General features: G+C 37.2%; 1 pseudogene; it reads right to left on the bottom strand.

The window, feature by feature from the left end:
• LOC137205531 (myosin-9 pseudogene) overlaps positions 1–14,472 on the bottom strand; it is an 84,811-nt pseudogene extending 70,339 nt beyond the window's left edge.
• Between the last annotated feature and the right edge of the window lie 2,154 nt (positions 14,473–16,626).

Genomic DNA, 16,626 nt, shown 5'->3' with positions numbered 1-16,626 from the left:
CCCACTCTAGAACACTCAGGAACTCAAATTTGTCAAACAGTGTTCAGTTTCTCTTTTGTTTGATTCTTGATGTGCCTACTATTTACATGAACCACGAGTTCTCTCAGAGGCCAAATTTCACATTTCCATGTAGAGAAATCAGAAAAACATACTTCGGAGAGACATTACACATCACAGTTCTCTTTTCAAAAGCAATTCTTCAAGTGCCCATGAATCAACTACAGTGCTTCTATGAGGAATGTCAAAGGTTCCTTCCTGCAGCCCTGCAGTGATAAAGAAATGTATTTAAAGAATGTGTTAAAATTTATATCAGTCCAGTGTTTCTCCGATGTTAGAATGAGATTTCAGTGATTCTTCCTTGTATAATTTACTACAATTGCTCTAGTACTTTTTCTTTTTTTTTTTTGCGGTACACGGGCCTCTCACTGTTGTGGCCTCTCCCGTTGCGGAGCACAGGCTCCGGACGCGCAGGCTCAGCGGCCATGGCTCACGGGCCCAGCCGCTCCGCGGCATGTGGGATCTTCCCGGACCGGGGCACGAACCTGTGTCCCCTGCATCGGCAGGCGGACTCTCAACCACTACGCCACCAGGGAAGCCCTCTAGTACTTTTATACACTATAAATAAGAATGTATTATAATTCATTATACCCAACAATTGAACTGCAAGACTATAAATGCCAATTTTATATTTAAAATCAAATAATGTATTTTTTGTATGGATCATGTGGCATGGTTTTGGCTGTTTCAGAAGATTTTACAGGACCAAGACAACAATTCATCTCTCTCTCAGGAATTTGTGTACTGTGCTATTAACTAACTAATCTAATAGAATGTTGTGAACTTTTCTCTTAGATTCATTCAAAAAAGTTGGTTTATAAACACCGACAGAAACAGAAAACTGCTGACGCTGGCAGCACTTCCAGGAATTATCTTAATTAGACATACAGTACCATGAAGGGTTAATATTTGAAAGTAAAAGCTTTCATGCCAAGACCACTCTGTGTACGCTGCTGGGTCAGCACTATAATTAAGAAAATTGCCTCTAGCGTGCTTGTTGGGTAATGCTATTATCATCTTTTTTTCTTCCTTTTAACAAGAGTAAACTAGTTGGAGATGTCCGCATTTATTCTCCTTGCTCCCACTAACTCCTGATCCCACCAAGGCCAGGCTAGTCTAGCATTTAAATGACTAAATGAATTAATTACTTTATCATCAGTTCACCCTGAAGTCTTTTACATATTTTTCTTGACCTGTAACCCACAGAATATTATTTTGACAGCTATCATTAATGCAGTGTCCTGAGTAACCACACATCTTAATGGATGGCGAAAGAACTGAGGAGTTGAAGGAAATGGACACCCACTCTCCTCTTCCTCTTGATTAAATCAAAACCACCCAAAGCTGCTGCACACAGAGTGTCCTGTGGCAGTGTCAGGACATATGAACTGAGATTTTAGTTAGAAATTCCATTCAAAAAGAGGAAAAGAATCCAACCACAAAAACAAGTAAACAACACAAACTGAATATCTAAAACTCTATAAATTTGATAAATTATGACTATTCAAGTATGAAATTAGATGAATCAATATGCGGTTAGAATTAAAATACTCTGTAGTGCTCCAATGAAGAGGAACCTTGCTCGTAAATTTAACAAAGAGGATTCCAATGTCAAGAGACATAAGCTAAAATGATGCAGTCAGCTATAAGAGTTTTGCTGTACATTTTTGGGTACAGGCTTTTACATGAAAAGCCATGTTGGTCTACTGTGATCATTTATATGGAAACCATGGTCTGTGGTTGCTTTAAAATTGTGAAGTCATTACCAGCTTTGGACCCACACAGTTTAATTGCCTCTCTCTGCCAGGAAATGAATATAACTGAATTCAGTGACTTAATTTACACTAAAGGAAAGGCATCTAGTGAACATGGCGGTGAGAACACCCCAGAACACAGTAAGCTTCAAATATGATAAAGAAGTGGGCCAGTATGTTAAATTTTGATAAGATAGAAGTACATACCCAACTGCAGAGCCTCCAGTAGTAGGAGTAAAATTGATGGGGAAGGATGTATGGTATTGATAAGAAACAGTTAAAACTGGGATATTAATTTTTACTCAGACATGTTGTCATGCAATAAAACAAATTAAGAATAATTATCTTGCAATTGGGAGACAGGAGGAAGAAAACATAAAATACTATATACCATACTCAGGGAATGAGATCTCCTGAATAGAAAAACTATGGTGTGGGGGGGAGATAAATTAGAAGGTTGGAATTAACATATACACACTACTATATATAAAAATAGATAATCAACAAGGATCTACTGTGTAGCACAGGGAAATCTACTCAATAATCTGTAATAACCTATATGGGAAAAGAATCTGAAAAAGAATACATATGTGTATATGTATACCTATACACACAGTTCAGGTGTACAATTTGCTGTACATCTGAAGCTAACACAACATTGTAAATCAACTATAGTCCAATATAAAATAAAAATTTTTTTAAATGCTATATTCACATATGTAGAGGGAAAAAAAGGAAAAAACTAGGGGGCAGACACCTCCTATATGGATTTCTTTTTCTAACATTTTTAAGACTCTAGCAATGTAATGTTTCCCAGTTCCTCCCATAATTCAAGTACAGACATGAAACGAAAATTTATGGATGGTTGTAGAATCACTGTTTATGAAGTTCTTTTAAAACTTATAGATAAGAATTCATCCAAGATGATCTGGTTATATTTCCTAAAACTTTGGAAAATAGACAAAATTGGCTCTTAAGAAAGCATCTAGTTATCTAATTATTCTATACTTCTAAAACACCTTCCTTGGAAAACACTGTAAAATAGGAAATATTTAAGTTAATTGGAAGTTTACACCTATTTTCTGATTCTAAGGAGGAAACTGCTAAGCATGAAAGTCTCAAGAATACTCACCCCTCATTTTCAGAAACTTTATTAACAATTAGTCAGATGAAGAGAGACATTATCTTATTTATTTTTGGCCATGCTGTGTGGCTTGTGGGATCTCAGTTCCCCAACCAGGGATGGAACCTGGGCCCTCAGCAGTGAAAGCACCAACTCCTAACCACCATACCGCCAGGAGATTCCCAAGACGTTATCTTATTTTTTATTTATTTATTTGTTTTAACTAATCATCTCTTTTATTTTTATTTAACATCTTTATTGGAGTATAATTGCTTTATGATGGTGTGTTAGTTTCTGCTTTATAACAAAGTGAATCAGCCATAAATATACATATGTTCCCATATCCCCTCCCTCTGGCGTCTCCCTCCCACCCTTCCTCTCCCACCCCTCTAGGTGGTCACAAAGCACCCAACTGATCTCCCTGTGCTATGCGGCTGCTTCCCACTAGCTATCTATTTTACATTTGGTAGTATATATAAGCCGAGACATTATCTTATAATGGCCATACTTTTTTCAGTTCTTGACAGTAGCCTCTCACATTTGGCAAATCTCTCAACCAGGAAAAAAGAAAAAGAAAACCCACTAATGGACACCCTCCATGGTCTGAATTCTGGATAGTTACTGGGATATATTATTACTTATTTTATTTTATTTGAACACGTAGAGGCCACTGTAGGTTTATTAATTGGCCTAATTTTTTTTTTACTTTTTATTTTATATTGGGGTATAGCCGATTAAAAATGTTGTGATAGTTTCAGGTGCACAGCAAAGGGACTCAGCCATACATGTATCCGTTCTCCCCCAGACCCCCCTCCCATCCAGGCTGCCTCGTAACATTGTACTGTATAGCACATTCCCTGTGCTATACCGTAGGTCCTTGTTGGCTATCAATTTTAAATATAGCAGTGTGTACTTTTTTTAATCTCAAAGAGCTCGCTTTTAATGAGAAAAGAGAGATAGTGCTTCCTTGACTCCTTTTCATTGCTAGGTGAAGAGATGAGTAAATAAGTAAATAAAGCTAGTTTATCTTTCAGAGGCTGCTAACTGAGATAAGTTCCAACAAAATACAAAAATTCAGCTTTGTGGACTATAGAGCACTGAACAATCAGGTATAATCCTTCTTTGGCGCTTTTGGCCTTGCACAGCTGCAACTTCATCTGCTCATTGAATCTCTTCTATACATTCACTTAAACGAGTGAATTTTATTGAGCGCTCAGATACACTATCTCTATAGATTTAAGAGAGACAATGAGCTCTTAGAAGAGATTCTAAGGGAAAAAATGCATTGATATGTATATTTTGGTCACTTTAATAGATCCTTCTGTGGTCTAACCAGGAAAGGTAAACTGACAAAAAAGCTTTGGGATCAACTTTTCAGCATACGAGTATCTTAGTAAGATATTCAGTAAGACTTAAACAAGAAATACTGTTTTTAAGAAAATAAATATCTAGACTGAAGCAACTCTTTTCTGTATCTTTGTAGCTTTTGCCAAAATACTTAAAAAGTAGAATTTATGAGAAACATATAAACTAAGGCTATTTTGCTGAAAAGCAATATGGTGATGATGATGATGATAATGATATGTTCTAAAAAGCCAGGTTAGCCCACAAATTTTTAAACTCTACAGAGGGCAAAAATTAAATCTGTATTAGTTTGCTAGGGCTGCCATAACAAAGAACCACAGATTAACCAACAGAAATTTTTTTTTTCTAGTTCTGGAGGCTGGAAGGCCAAGATCAATGTGTTAGTACGGTTGGAGTCTACTAAGCCGTCTCTCCTTAGCTTGTAAATGGCTGTCTTCTGGTGTCTTTATGTGGGCTTTCTCTGTATGTGTCTGTGTCCTAATCTTTTTTTGTAAAGACACTAGTCACGTTGGGTTATGGCCCACCTGGATGACCTCATTTAACCTTAATTACACCTCTTTAAAGATCCTGTCTCCAAATATGTCACATTTTGTGGTATGAGGAGTTAGAACTACATGTGAATTGAGCTTGGGGGGGACACAACTCAGCCCATAAGGTGGTTTAAGCTGTAGCATAAGTTTGGGGATTATAAATATTAGAAACATACTTGTATTTAAGAAATAAAAAAGAAAACTTTTCAGGTACAGAGTGATTCAACTTTAAAACAAACAATTAAAAAATCTGCTTTCGGACTTCCCTGGTGGCGCAGTGGTTGAGAGTCTGCCTGCCAATGCAGGGGACACGGGTTTGTGCCCCAGTCCGGGAAGATCCCACATGCCGCGGAGCGGCTGGTCCCGTGAGCCATGGCCGCTGAGCCTGCGCGTCGTACCGCCAAAAAAAAAAAAAAATCTGCTTTCAATAGCTTATTAATTGATTTTGTAATTTAACACGTGTTCATTCTCATTCAAAACAATGTGCTTTCAATAAAAGAATCAGATTACTTTTTACTCATTCCTCATTAATGGGTTCTGGGCACAATGGCAACCTGAAGTGTTCACTGAAATCCTCATTCTCATCATCATCTTCATCATTATCATCCTCACCAACAAACTAACATTTATTAAGCACACACAATTGTGCTACACACACAATTGTGCTACACACACCACCAGCACTATTTTGTTTAATCCCTGTAATAATTTTATGAGCTAAGTACAAGTCCTATTACCTATTATAAATAAGAAAACTAAGACTTAGAGAGTTAAATTATTTCATGAACATCTAAAATGAATAAACTAGGGACACTTGATTTGTATTCATTTATGTCTCAGTCTGGAATCTCTACATAGCACTACTTTTAATGACTGACATAATAGACACTTCATGGGATACAGGAAAACCTATATCAGCAGTCAGAACCAGGGATATGGTACACAAACAGCAGAAACTTCTAAGAATTCTGCAAGATATAGACCACATTGAAGTAAATCCAGTTCTGACCTGTACGGGAAAGAGCATATGGCCTATGAAAAGGGAGGAAGAAATACAGACAGAAGAATATTCTCAATATTTCCTGGAATAAGGTGAGTTGGACGCAAAGGATAATCCAGCAGTGAGCAAGGAGCTTGCCAATGGTGTTTGCTCCCAGCCCAAATCACCTCATCACTGATGGCCAAATGATGAGGGAGACGAAAAGGAAATCAGGGAAGATAGCTTCTTAAAAAGAGGGAGAAAAGAGGAAATGACATAAAAGCACACTAAAATTGCAAAATACTAAAATTGGCATGAATGGATTAAAATCTCCAAAGATTCGAACCTGGCACCAAAACCCAAAATCCAACTGTGGACCCTTTCAAGTAAAAAGAAAAAATGACACCAATTCAATGCCCCAAATAGGAGACTTAGGAGACTGCTTAAAAATACGTTATTAGGGCTTCCCTGGTGGCGCAGTGGTTGAGAGTCCGCCTGCCGATGCAAGGGACACGAGTTCGTGCCCCGGTCCGGGAAGATCCCACGTGCCGCGGAGCGGCTGGGCCCGTGAGCCATGGCCGCTGAGCCTGTGCATCCGGAGCCTGTGCTCCGCAATGGGAGAGGCCACAACAGTGAGAGGCCTGCGTACCGCAAAAAAATAATAAATTTAAAAAAATATGTTATTATATAGTCAATGGAATGCCAAGCAACTATTAAAAATTACAATCTACCAGATAATTTAGAAATATTGAAATACTTCAAGATAAGATTTTTTTAGGTGAAGCATTGATTACAAAAGATATTTTGATACAGTAGGATTCTAAATTTATAAATAAAGTGTTACTATGTCTATTAACACAAAAAAGAAAATATGTGCCACTGTAGTGTTGCCTATTCTTGTAGTACTGGGGAAAATCTTTGTTCTTAATTTTGTGGCTTATATTTTATAAATTTTCTATAAAAACATAATTTATAATAAAAGTTACATTATTTTCAAAAAAAAGAGAAAATTGCAGGCAGTTCACAACCAAAAGGCATCTAAAAACCAGACGAGGGCTTCCCTGGTGGCGCACTGGTTGAGAGTCTGCCTGCCGATGCAGGGGACACGGGCTCGTGCCCCGGTCCGGGAGGATCCCACATGCCGCGGAGCGGCTGGGCTTGTGAGCCATGGCCGCTGAGCCTGCGCGTCCAGAGCCTGTGCTCCGCAACGGGAGAGGCCACAACGGTGAGAGGCCCGCGTACCGCAAAAAAAGAAAAAAAAAAAAAAACTAGATGAGGCAACTTGCTAAGAATAAGGCAAGTACACTAGAAACTGGAAGAATTATGACAGGCTGTTCAAGGAAAGGACAGTAGAACAGGAGAATACCAGCTCTTCTGAGGCGCCAGAAACAGCAGAGGTGGTTAATTCAGGCTGTGTATCTTGAGTATCTTAGTAAATAAGAAGTGTGTCCCACTAATGTGGTACTGGAAAGTGTAAGGATTTACTCAAATCGAGTTGAGAATGGGTTGAGAAAGGCTATTACTCTAAACCAAAGTCTCTCAGCTCTTGGCAGAACAAAATCAACTGCAGAACTATGTAAAAATAATGATGCTCTCAGTCCATCTCAAACCAATTAAATCAGACTGTCTGGGGTGAGAACCACTGTTTTTTCTTTTTTCTTAAGTTCTGCAGATGAATCTAATGTGCAGCCATGATGGACGACAACAGTCTAACTCAAAATAATCATCTAGTTAATTAGAGACAGTACATGTACTTTTATCCTTAATACATTCCTTGTCAAGAATTTCCCGTTAAAAATTGTCAAATGCATATGTTTTAATGTGAATTACCACACGATGAGAAGTTTCTGTCTTTCTTTACCATAAATAGCAAGCTCCTATCCAATGCCTTCGTCAACGACTTATAATCATATAAAAATTAAGTAGATCACACGTACTCTTTAGATGTGACCAAGAGAAGGAAATAAATAGACCTTAGAGGAAGGAGTGACTTCCAGCCCTCAAACAGATTTGTATTCTTGTCTGTGTCCACAAAGCTCCTGTCAGTTTCCCTGTTTTATTGTGTCCTTGTGTACGTATCTCTCCTCCTCAACTCTGTGCTCTTAAGCATATCTTTTTATCATCAACATCTGGCATACAGTAGATGCTTAATAAATGTTTGTGGATTGGAGAAAGAGATGAAGAGCCAGGCATTATTATGATTTCTATTATATTCCTTTTAGTTCTATGAGTCTAGAATTCTATGGTAACTATTCTCAGTCTTGCAAAACTTCCTCATTTTCCATCTACACTTTTATAATGCAGTTGGTTAATAACCAACTTCCCTGGTTATTTGTAAAAGCTGTAAACAATTCTGGAATATGTTGTAATGTTGTCCTCAAATGGGCATAAGGATTTTAAGGGTTATCAATGGCATTTATCAGTGCACATCGTAAGCCATATTGCTTTTTATTTGCTTCAAAATTCATTTGACTTAATGAGTACCAAGTTATTTGTGCATGTTGGGGGAGGGGTGGATTGGGAGTTTGAGATTAGCAGATGCAAACTATTATATAGCGAATGGTAAACAACGAGGTCTTACTGTATAGCCCAGGGAACTATATTCAATATCCTGTGATAAACCATAATGGGACAGAATATTTTAAAAAAGAAGGTATACATTTAAAGAAGTTATTTGTGCATGTTGAACTGTACTGTTTGGGAGTAAAAATAACTGTGGTAAACAGATACAACACCTTCAGGTAGGTGACCCATAGATTATATGGTTGGGACTTTTCTCAATTAAAAACAAAAATCTGGAGACAAATGGCTTAGGTACAGACAAATTCAGTGTGTTCTGGCGTTGACCATGACCTTACTTCCTTAAAACCATCCATCCTCAAGGATGTCAGCTGAAGTTCAAACATTTGAGAACCTTTGTGGGTTAAGCTAATTCCATGAAACTTTAAAATTCAAGATATGGTGCAATCCGTGTGCCAGGTGGACAGTGGATCATTTTACACCAGGAGTCAAGGATTAGAAATTTCAGGGGTGAGGAAGGATGTGCTGTCCCAGCAAGCATCTGCAATCTTTATTTATATATACTACACAATGCTGGTTTAAGGTACTGGGTATTAGAAAAAGCAGGTGCTGTTTTTTTGTTTGTTTGTTTGTTTTAACCATAGCAATTGTGATTAATCATTATAATGAAAAAAACATGAAATAAAATTTAAAGGATGCTGCATGACCCACCTGTCTAAATAGGCTTTTTTAGTACTAGACTTAAAATACTTGTCAGAGAATGTTCTGTGCTTGCCCTGCTGCAAATAATTAAGTGAGATCTCAGTTTCTGAAAAGCTGTTGTGAGTATAAAAATGCATGTGAATATATTTCACATATTCTGCTTCTTTCCCTTTGTTCAGTTGCTTTTCTCACTCTAGGAATTTGATGTGACCGAGTTGAATGAAGTTAAGGTCTTAAAACTTGAAATTAAACAATATTCAGTGATCTTTGTTTTGGCTTGTTCTCCACCAAGCAACTCAAATTGTATTGTTAATGCCATTGCTGGTATGGAATAACAGTAAAGCTTTATTACAGCTTGCATATCAGTCGAGAAGACTAAAGCCCTAGTGTAGTCATATTTCAAGGCATGTGACCACGTGCATCAATCACTTCATCTGTCTTTCTTTAACAACAGTGAGTTCCAATGATTCTTCACTAAAGTCATTAATTTTTATTTGATGACTCACTATTATTTGCTGAAAGATAATGAGGACTCTTCACACCACAGAACTGTCATATGTATTATTCTGTATTCAGGAAACTGCTTGCTATGTATTAGAATATTCCATATCATACTAAAAATGTCTCAAAAAAAATCACCACAAAGATTTTTAAATGTTCCCCATATACAGTTGTATATGAGTTTGGGTGAAACTTTACCACTAGAAATTACGGTAAAAATTTATCAAGTAATAAACTGATTGAAATATTTCCTTGTGAGGATATGTCAAGTAAATTGAGACAGAAGGAACAGAGAGGGATGAACTGCTAATGCTTATATACTAGGTAAAGTCCATGTTCTCGTATATCTGACTATTACCTTTTGTATCTTTCCAATAATAAAATCAGGAAAATTTTGTTATAACAAAAATGTGGACCATAGATTTTAAAAAGAAAAAAAAGATTATTGCAAGGTGGCTGAGCAGGATACAGGAGGCTAGCTCAAATCTGACTCCTTGATAGCAAGGAATTGATCAAGATGACAGAGTAGGAGGATGCAGAACTCAGCTCCCCCAATGAACACATCAAACATACATTTACACGTGGAGCAGTCTCACTGAAAACTAACAGGAAACTGGCAGAAAGACACCTGTACAACCAGGCTGTGAGAAAGATACACATGTAATCAGGTAGGAAGGGAAGTGAAGCAATCAGGTCTGGACCTGTGCCCCTGGGAGAGGACTTAGAGGAAAAGGAAAAATACAGGTGGAGACCTACCCTAGGGAGTGAGCAGTTCGAGACTGGGTACCCTAGTCCAGGGGTCCTACAAAGGGGAGATGAATCCCCTTGGCTGGTTGGAGGACCGCTGGGACAAACAGGAGGGCTATGGGAAGCCTGGACTCTGCTCATGAGGAACACATGCTGGCTCTCCCCCAGGCAGTGTGGAGAGGGCAGAGGGAAGTCTGCTCTGGCAGCTGCTAGGTTTCCCGTGACTGCCTTGATGTGTGCCCCAGCCCGAGCCAAGTGAACACTACAGCCCTACTCACTCCACATCACAGTGTGGAACTGGATTTAGAGCTGCCACAACTGGGGAGAAAGCTCAGCCATGGGATGCAGAGGTGACTAGGTCCCAGGACAGCCTCTGAGTGGGGCAGACTGGCCATTGTTGGTGCTCACTCAAGCAGTGCATCAGAAGGAGCCCAGAACTCTGACGGCAGCTGGTCCATCACAGCTGTCTGATTGATATACTCCAAGAGGCCATGTGGGCGTCACCTGCCCTGTGGTGTGGCTCCACAGCAAGCCAGGGGCAGTGGAGGGTTGGGGCACTGATTGGCTCTGAGGGAGAAAGGTGATTTGCACCTAAGACTGCTTCTGAGCAGAGCAAGGGAAATAACTGTGGGCACCTGCATAGACAGCACATTGGAGACAGTTTGGACCTCTGTCTGTAGCCAACATGAGCTGAAAGCCTGTATAGGCCCACCTTGCTTCACCACTCCCCTACTCTGGGGAAAAGGTCCCAGTGCTGGGAGAGGGTGAAACACACACTTCGAGGGAACAGAATCTGGCCTGACTCTCGGGGCTTCTGCTCCAGCAACTTGGGATCAGACACAGTCCCTGATAGGCTTCACAGAGGAATTTACCAAACATAAATGGAGAACTAATACCTTTTCTTCTGAAACTATTCCAAAAAATCTAAGAGGATGAAACACTCCTAAATTCATTCTATGAGGCCAACATTATCCTGATACCAAAACCAGAGAAAGATAATACCAAAAAAAAAAGAAAGAAAGAAAGAAAGAAAAGCACAGGCCAATACTTTGTTGAATATATAGGGAATAAAGTCCTTAACAAAGCATTAGCAAACTAAATCCATCAATATATAAAAAGTATTATACACCATGATCAAGCAGGATTTATTCCAGGAGATGCAAGGATATTTCAATATTCACACATTAATCAATGTGATATACCACATTAACAAAAGGAAGGATAAAAATTACGTGATCATCTCAATTGATGCAGAAAAAGAATTTGAGAAAACTCAACATCCATTCATGATAAAAACTCTCATCAAAGTTGGGTATAGAGAGAACATATCTCAACATAATAAAAGCCATTTATGACAAGTCCACATCTAACATCATACTTAATGGTGAAAAGCTAAAAGCTTTTCTTCTAAAATCAGGAACAAGACAAGGATGCCCACTCTTGCCACTTCTAAATAACACAGTATTGGAAGTCCTAGCCACATCAATCAGTCAAGAAAAAAAAAAAAAGGCATGCAAATTAGAACAGCAGAAGTAAAGCTGTCACTATTTGCAGATGACATGATACTATATATAGAAAACCCTAAAGTCTCCACCAGAAAATGATTCGAACTAATAAATGAATTCAGTAAAGTTGCAGGATTCAAAATTAATATACAGAAATCTGTTGCTTTTCTGTACACTAATAATGAACTATCAGAAAGAGAAATCAAGAAAACTATCCCATTTAAAAATTGCTTCAGAAAGAATAAAATATCTAGGAATAAAATTAACCGAGGAGGTAAAAGATCTATACTCTGAAAACTGTAAAACACTGATGAATGAAATTGAAGATGATACAAAGAAATGGAAGGATATCCCTTTCCAAAGATATCTTTCAAGCTCTTGGATTGGAGGAATTAGTATCGTTAAAATGGCCATACTACGCAAAGCAATCTACAGATTTAATGCAATTTCTAGCAGAATACCCATGATGTTTTTCACAGAACTAGAAGAAAAATTCCCAAAATTTATATGTAACTACAAAACCCCCCAAATTCCCAAAGCAATCTTGAGAAAAAAAGAACAAACCTGAAGGTATCACACTTCCTGTCTTCAGACTGTATTACAAAGCTACAGTAATCAAAACAGCATGGTACTGGCACAAAATCAGACACACAGATCAATAGAACAGAATGCACAGCCCAGAAATAAACCCACACACCTATGGCCAATTGATCTATGACAAAGAAGGCACAAATATACAATGAAGGAAAGACAATCTCTTCAATAAGTGGTGCTGGGAAAACTGGACAGCCACATGTAAAAAAATGACATTAGGACATTTCCTCACACCATATACAAAATAAACTCAAAAGACCTAAATGTAAGACCAAAACCCATAAAACTCCTTGGATAAAACAGGCAGCACCCTCTTTGACATAAATTGTACCGATTTATGGTTTTTTGGATCAATCTGCTGAGGCAAAGAAAACAAAAGCAAAAATAAGCAAATGGGACCTAATTAAACTTAAAATCTTTTTCACAGCAAAGGAAACCATCGACAAAATGAAAAGACAACCTACTGAATCTGGGAAAATATTTGCAAATGATATGACTGAAAAGGTGTTAATATCCAAAAATATATAAACAACTCATACATCTCAATATAAAAACATATACAAATAAAAAACAACCTGATTTTTAAAAATGTGCAGAAGAACTGAATAGATATTTTTCCAAAGAGCACACACAGATGGTCATCAGGCACATGAAAAGATGTTCAACATAGCTAGTCATCAAAGAAACTCAAATCAAAACCGCAATAAGATATCACCTCACACCTATCAGAATGGCCATTATCAAAAAGACCACAAATGACAAATGGAGAAAAAGGGAGCCCTAGTACACTGTTGGTGGGAATGTAAATTGATATAGCCACTATGGAAAAACAGTGTGGAGGTTCCTCATAAAACTAAAAATACAACTACCATATGATCCAGCAATTCAAGTCCTGAGTATATATCTGAAACAAAACAAAACATTAATTTGAAAAGATACATGTACCTCAGCATTCATAGCAGCACTCTTTACAATAGCCAAGATGTGTACTCAACCCAAGTACCCATCAACAGACAAATGGATAAAGAAGATGTGGTACATATATACATATATATATATTGGGTTGGCCAAAAAGTGCCTTCGGTTTTTAAGTAAAAATAAAGACACATCTTTCATTTTCACCAAGAACTTTATTGAACAACGTATTCACCCTTTTGTTCCACTACCTTCTGCCTTTTTTCAGGCAACTTCATAATTCCACCTTCACAAAACTTTTTATCTTTTTGAGCAAAGAACTGGTCCAGGTGCCTTTTACAGTCTTCCAGGGAATTGAAATTTTTTTCCATTAAGAGAATTTTGTAAAGACCTAAATAAATGGAAATCCAAAGGTGCCATGTCTGGTGAATACAGCGGATGAATCAGAACTTCCCAGACAAGCTGTAACAGTTTGCCTGATCAACAAAGAAACATGAGGTCTTGCGTTATCCTGATGGAAGATTATGTGTTTTCTGTTGACTAATTCTGTACGCTTTTCATCATGTGCTGCAATCAGGTCTAATTGGGAGCAGTACTTGTTGGAATTAATTGTTTGGTTTTCCGGAAGGAGCTCATAATAGAGGACTCCCTACCAATCCCACCGTATACAAAACATCACCTTCTTTGGATGAAGACTGGCCTTTGGTGTGGTTAGTGGTGGTTCATTTCTCTTGCCCCACGATCTCTTCTGTTCCACATTATTGTACAGTATGCACTTTTCATCGCCTGTCACAATTTGTTTTAAAAACGGAATGTTTTCATTACGTTTAAGTTGAGAATAGCATGTGGAAATACAGTCAAAAAGGTTTTTTTCACTTAACTTATGTGGAACCCAAACATCAAAGTGATGAACATAACCAAGCTGGTGCAAATGATTTTCAGCACTTGATTTGGATATTCTGAGTATGTCGGCTGTCTCCCATGTGGTATAACGTTGATTGTTCTCAATTAATGTCTCAATTTGATCGCTATCAACTTCAACTGGTCTACCCGACCATGGATCATTGCCCAGCGAGAAATCTCCAGCACAAAACTTCGCAAACCACTTTTGACATGTTCGATCAGTCACAGCACCTTCTCCATACACTGCACAGATCATTTTCTTGCGTTTCAGTTGCATTTTCACCTTCCTTGAAATAACAAAGCATAATATGCTGAAGATGTTGCTTTTTCCTTCCATCTTCAATATTAAAATGGCTACACAAAAATTCACCAATTTTGATGTCTTTTTTTAAAATGCACACTGATATGACAGCTGTCACATACAATCTATCAAAATTGTTTCCAATGAAGTTAAAGACAACTAAGTGCTACTAGAGCCATCTTACAGAAAGAACTGAACAAACCTCTTGGCCAACCCAATACATATATGTGGTATATATATGCTTACATATATAATGGTGATATATAGACACACACACACACACACACACACATATATATACATACATACATATAACAATGGAATATTACTCAGCCATAAACAATGAAATTCTGCCATTTGCAGCAATGTGGATGGACCTAGAGAATATTATGCTTAGTGAAATGTTAGAACAAGACAAATACTGTATGATATCACTTATATGTGGAATCTAAAAGATAAAACAGACAATGTATATAGTGAAACAGAAACAGACTCACATATGTAGAAAACAAACTAGTGGTTACCAGTGGGAGAGGGAGCTGGGGAGGAGCAAGAGAGGAGTATGGGATTAAGAGGTACGATCTACTATGTATAAAATAGATAACCAACAAGAATACATTGTACAATGCAGGGAATTATAGCCTTTATTTTATAATAAACTTTAATGGAGTATAATCTATAAAAATACTGAATCACTATGCTGTATACCTGAAACTAATATATCATAAATCAAGTATAATTCAAATAAAATAAAATGGTGATGGTATCAACTGTGAAATACATAACAATTTAAAAAAATACAAAAAAATAAAATAAATAAATTTGTCTTCCATTTTTGTTCAATGTGACTAACACTATAATAAATATCCTGCACAAATATCAAAAGAAAAAATAAAAAAAGGGAGTTTAATATTTGAAGTTCCTTACCTTCAGCTATTGATAGAGGAAATGAACCAAATATATTCACTTATGGATAACTGTCAGTACCTCAAGGAATTCATAACCATCCGTAGGTGTTTCTGACCTTCCTTAAACCAAGACTTTAAGGACCCACAACCTATATGAAGAAAATTTGGTAATATTCTCATTTAGCTACTGCATATTTCACTTGCTTTTAACCACTACAGAACAAATTCAAAGGTGCATGTTTTCGGTTCTCATGGAGTAGAAGTTGGGTTTTTTTCCCCAATGTTTTTTTTTATTAAAATTTTCAAAAATACAGAAAAGTTGAAATGATTTTACAGTGAACACCCTTATATCCACTTACATGGGGGTATTTTAAAAAAAAACTGTGAAGTGTGCCATCTATTTTTTTTATGTAAGTAATATCACCGAAAGAGAAAAATGTATGTTCACAGACATTTAAGTATATCTGGCAATTGGGCATAGAGTTCAACAAAATTATAAAAAACTATTTAAATTAAAGGAAGATGGAGAGAAATTTATGAGCAACGTATAGTTTAGCTATGGATGGATCCATATTACTGATGGCAGAATGATTCAAATACATTTCAAACAGTATTCAGTTGAAATCAGCCATCACTGAGATATTGAGAAAAAAAGAAGCAAAACATTTTTAGGTCTTATCAAATTCTGGCAAAATGGGGATAGAACAGTGCCAATGAATTTAGCTGCAAATTATGTTTTAATGCGGTGTTTTCCAAAGTGTAGGAGATATATCACTAGTAGTATTGGCTTCTACAATAAATAATTATAAAGTGGGTGTATATGAAGAAAAATCAGGCAAATAATAGTATATATGTAACACAGACTGGTTGAAATTATACAGATAGCTGTCAGATGCCTAAAGTAAGAGAAATATTGTTTTAACGGTAGTTAGCAAACATTATTTTGAAAAATCCAATGAGAAGATATTACACATGATAAAATCCTTCAAAGAGTTGTAGGTACTACCCTTCTCTACTTACTAAAAACTGATTTCCATACTTCTCTTGTCTAAAACTTAAATATGTTCCCACAGATTTTGTTCCCAAATGAAAACTCTAAAGATGACCAGGAGTCCATTTCCTTGAGAACACTCCATCTATCGAATGGACTATTTTTATTAATCAACAGGAGTGGGGCAAAGTATTTTAATTCCTTCCCTAACTCAATGCAAGTCTATAATTT

The sequence above is a fragment of the Pseudorca crassidens genome, chromosome 14, assembly GCF_039906515.1.
Source record: "Pseudorca crassidens isolate mPseCra1 chromosome 14, mPseCra1.hap1, whole genome shotgun sequence".
NCBI lineage: Eukaryota > Metazoa > Chordata > Mammalia > Artiodactyla > Delphinidae > Pseudorca > Pseudorca crassidens.
Note: the sequence above shows the minus strand (reverse complement) of the source record. Positions and strands in the feature narration are given on the sequence as shown.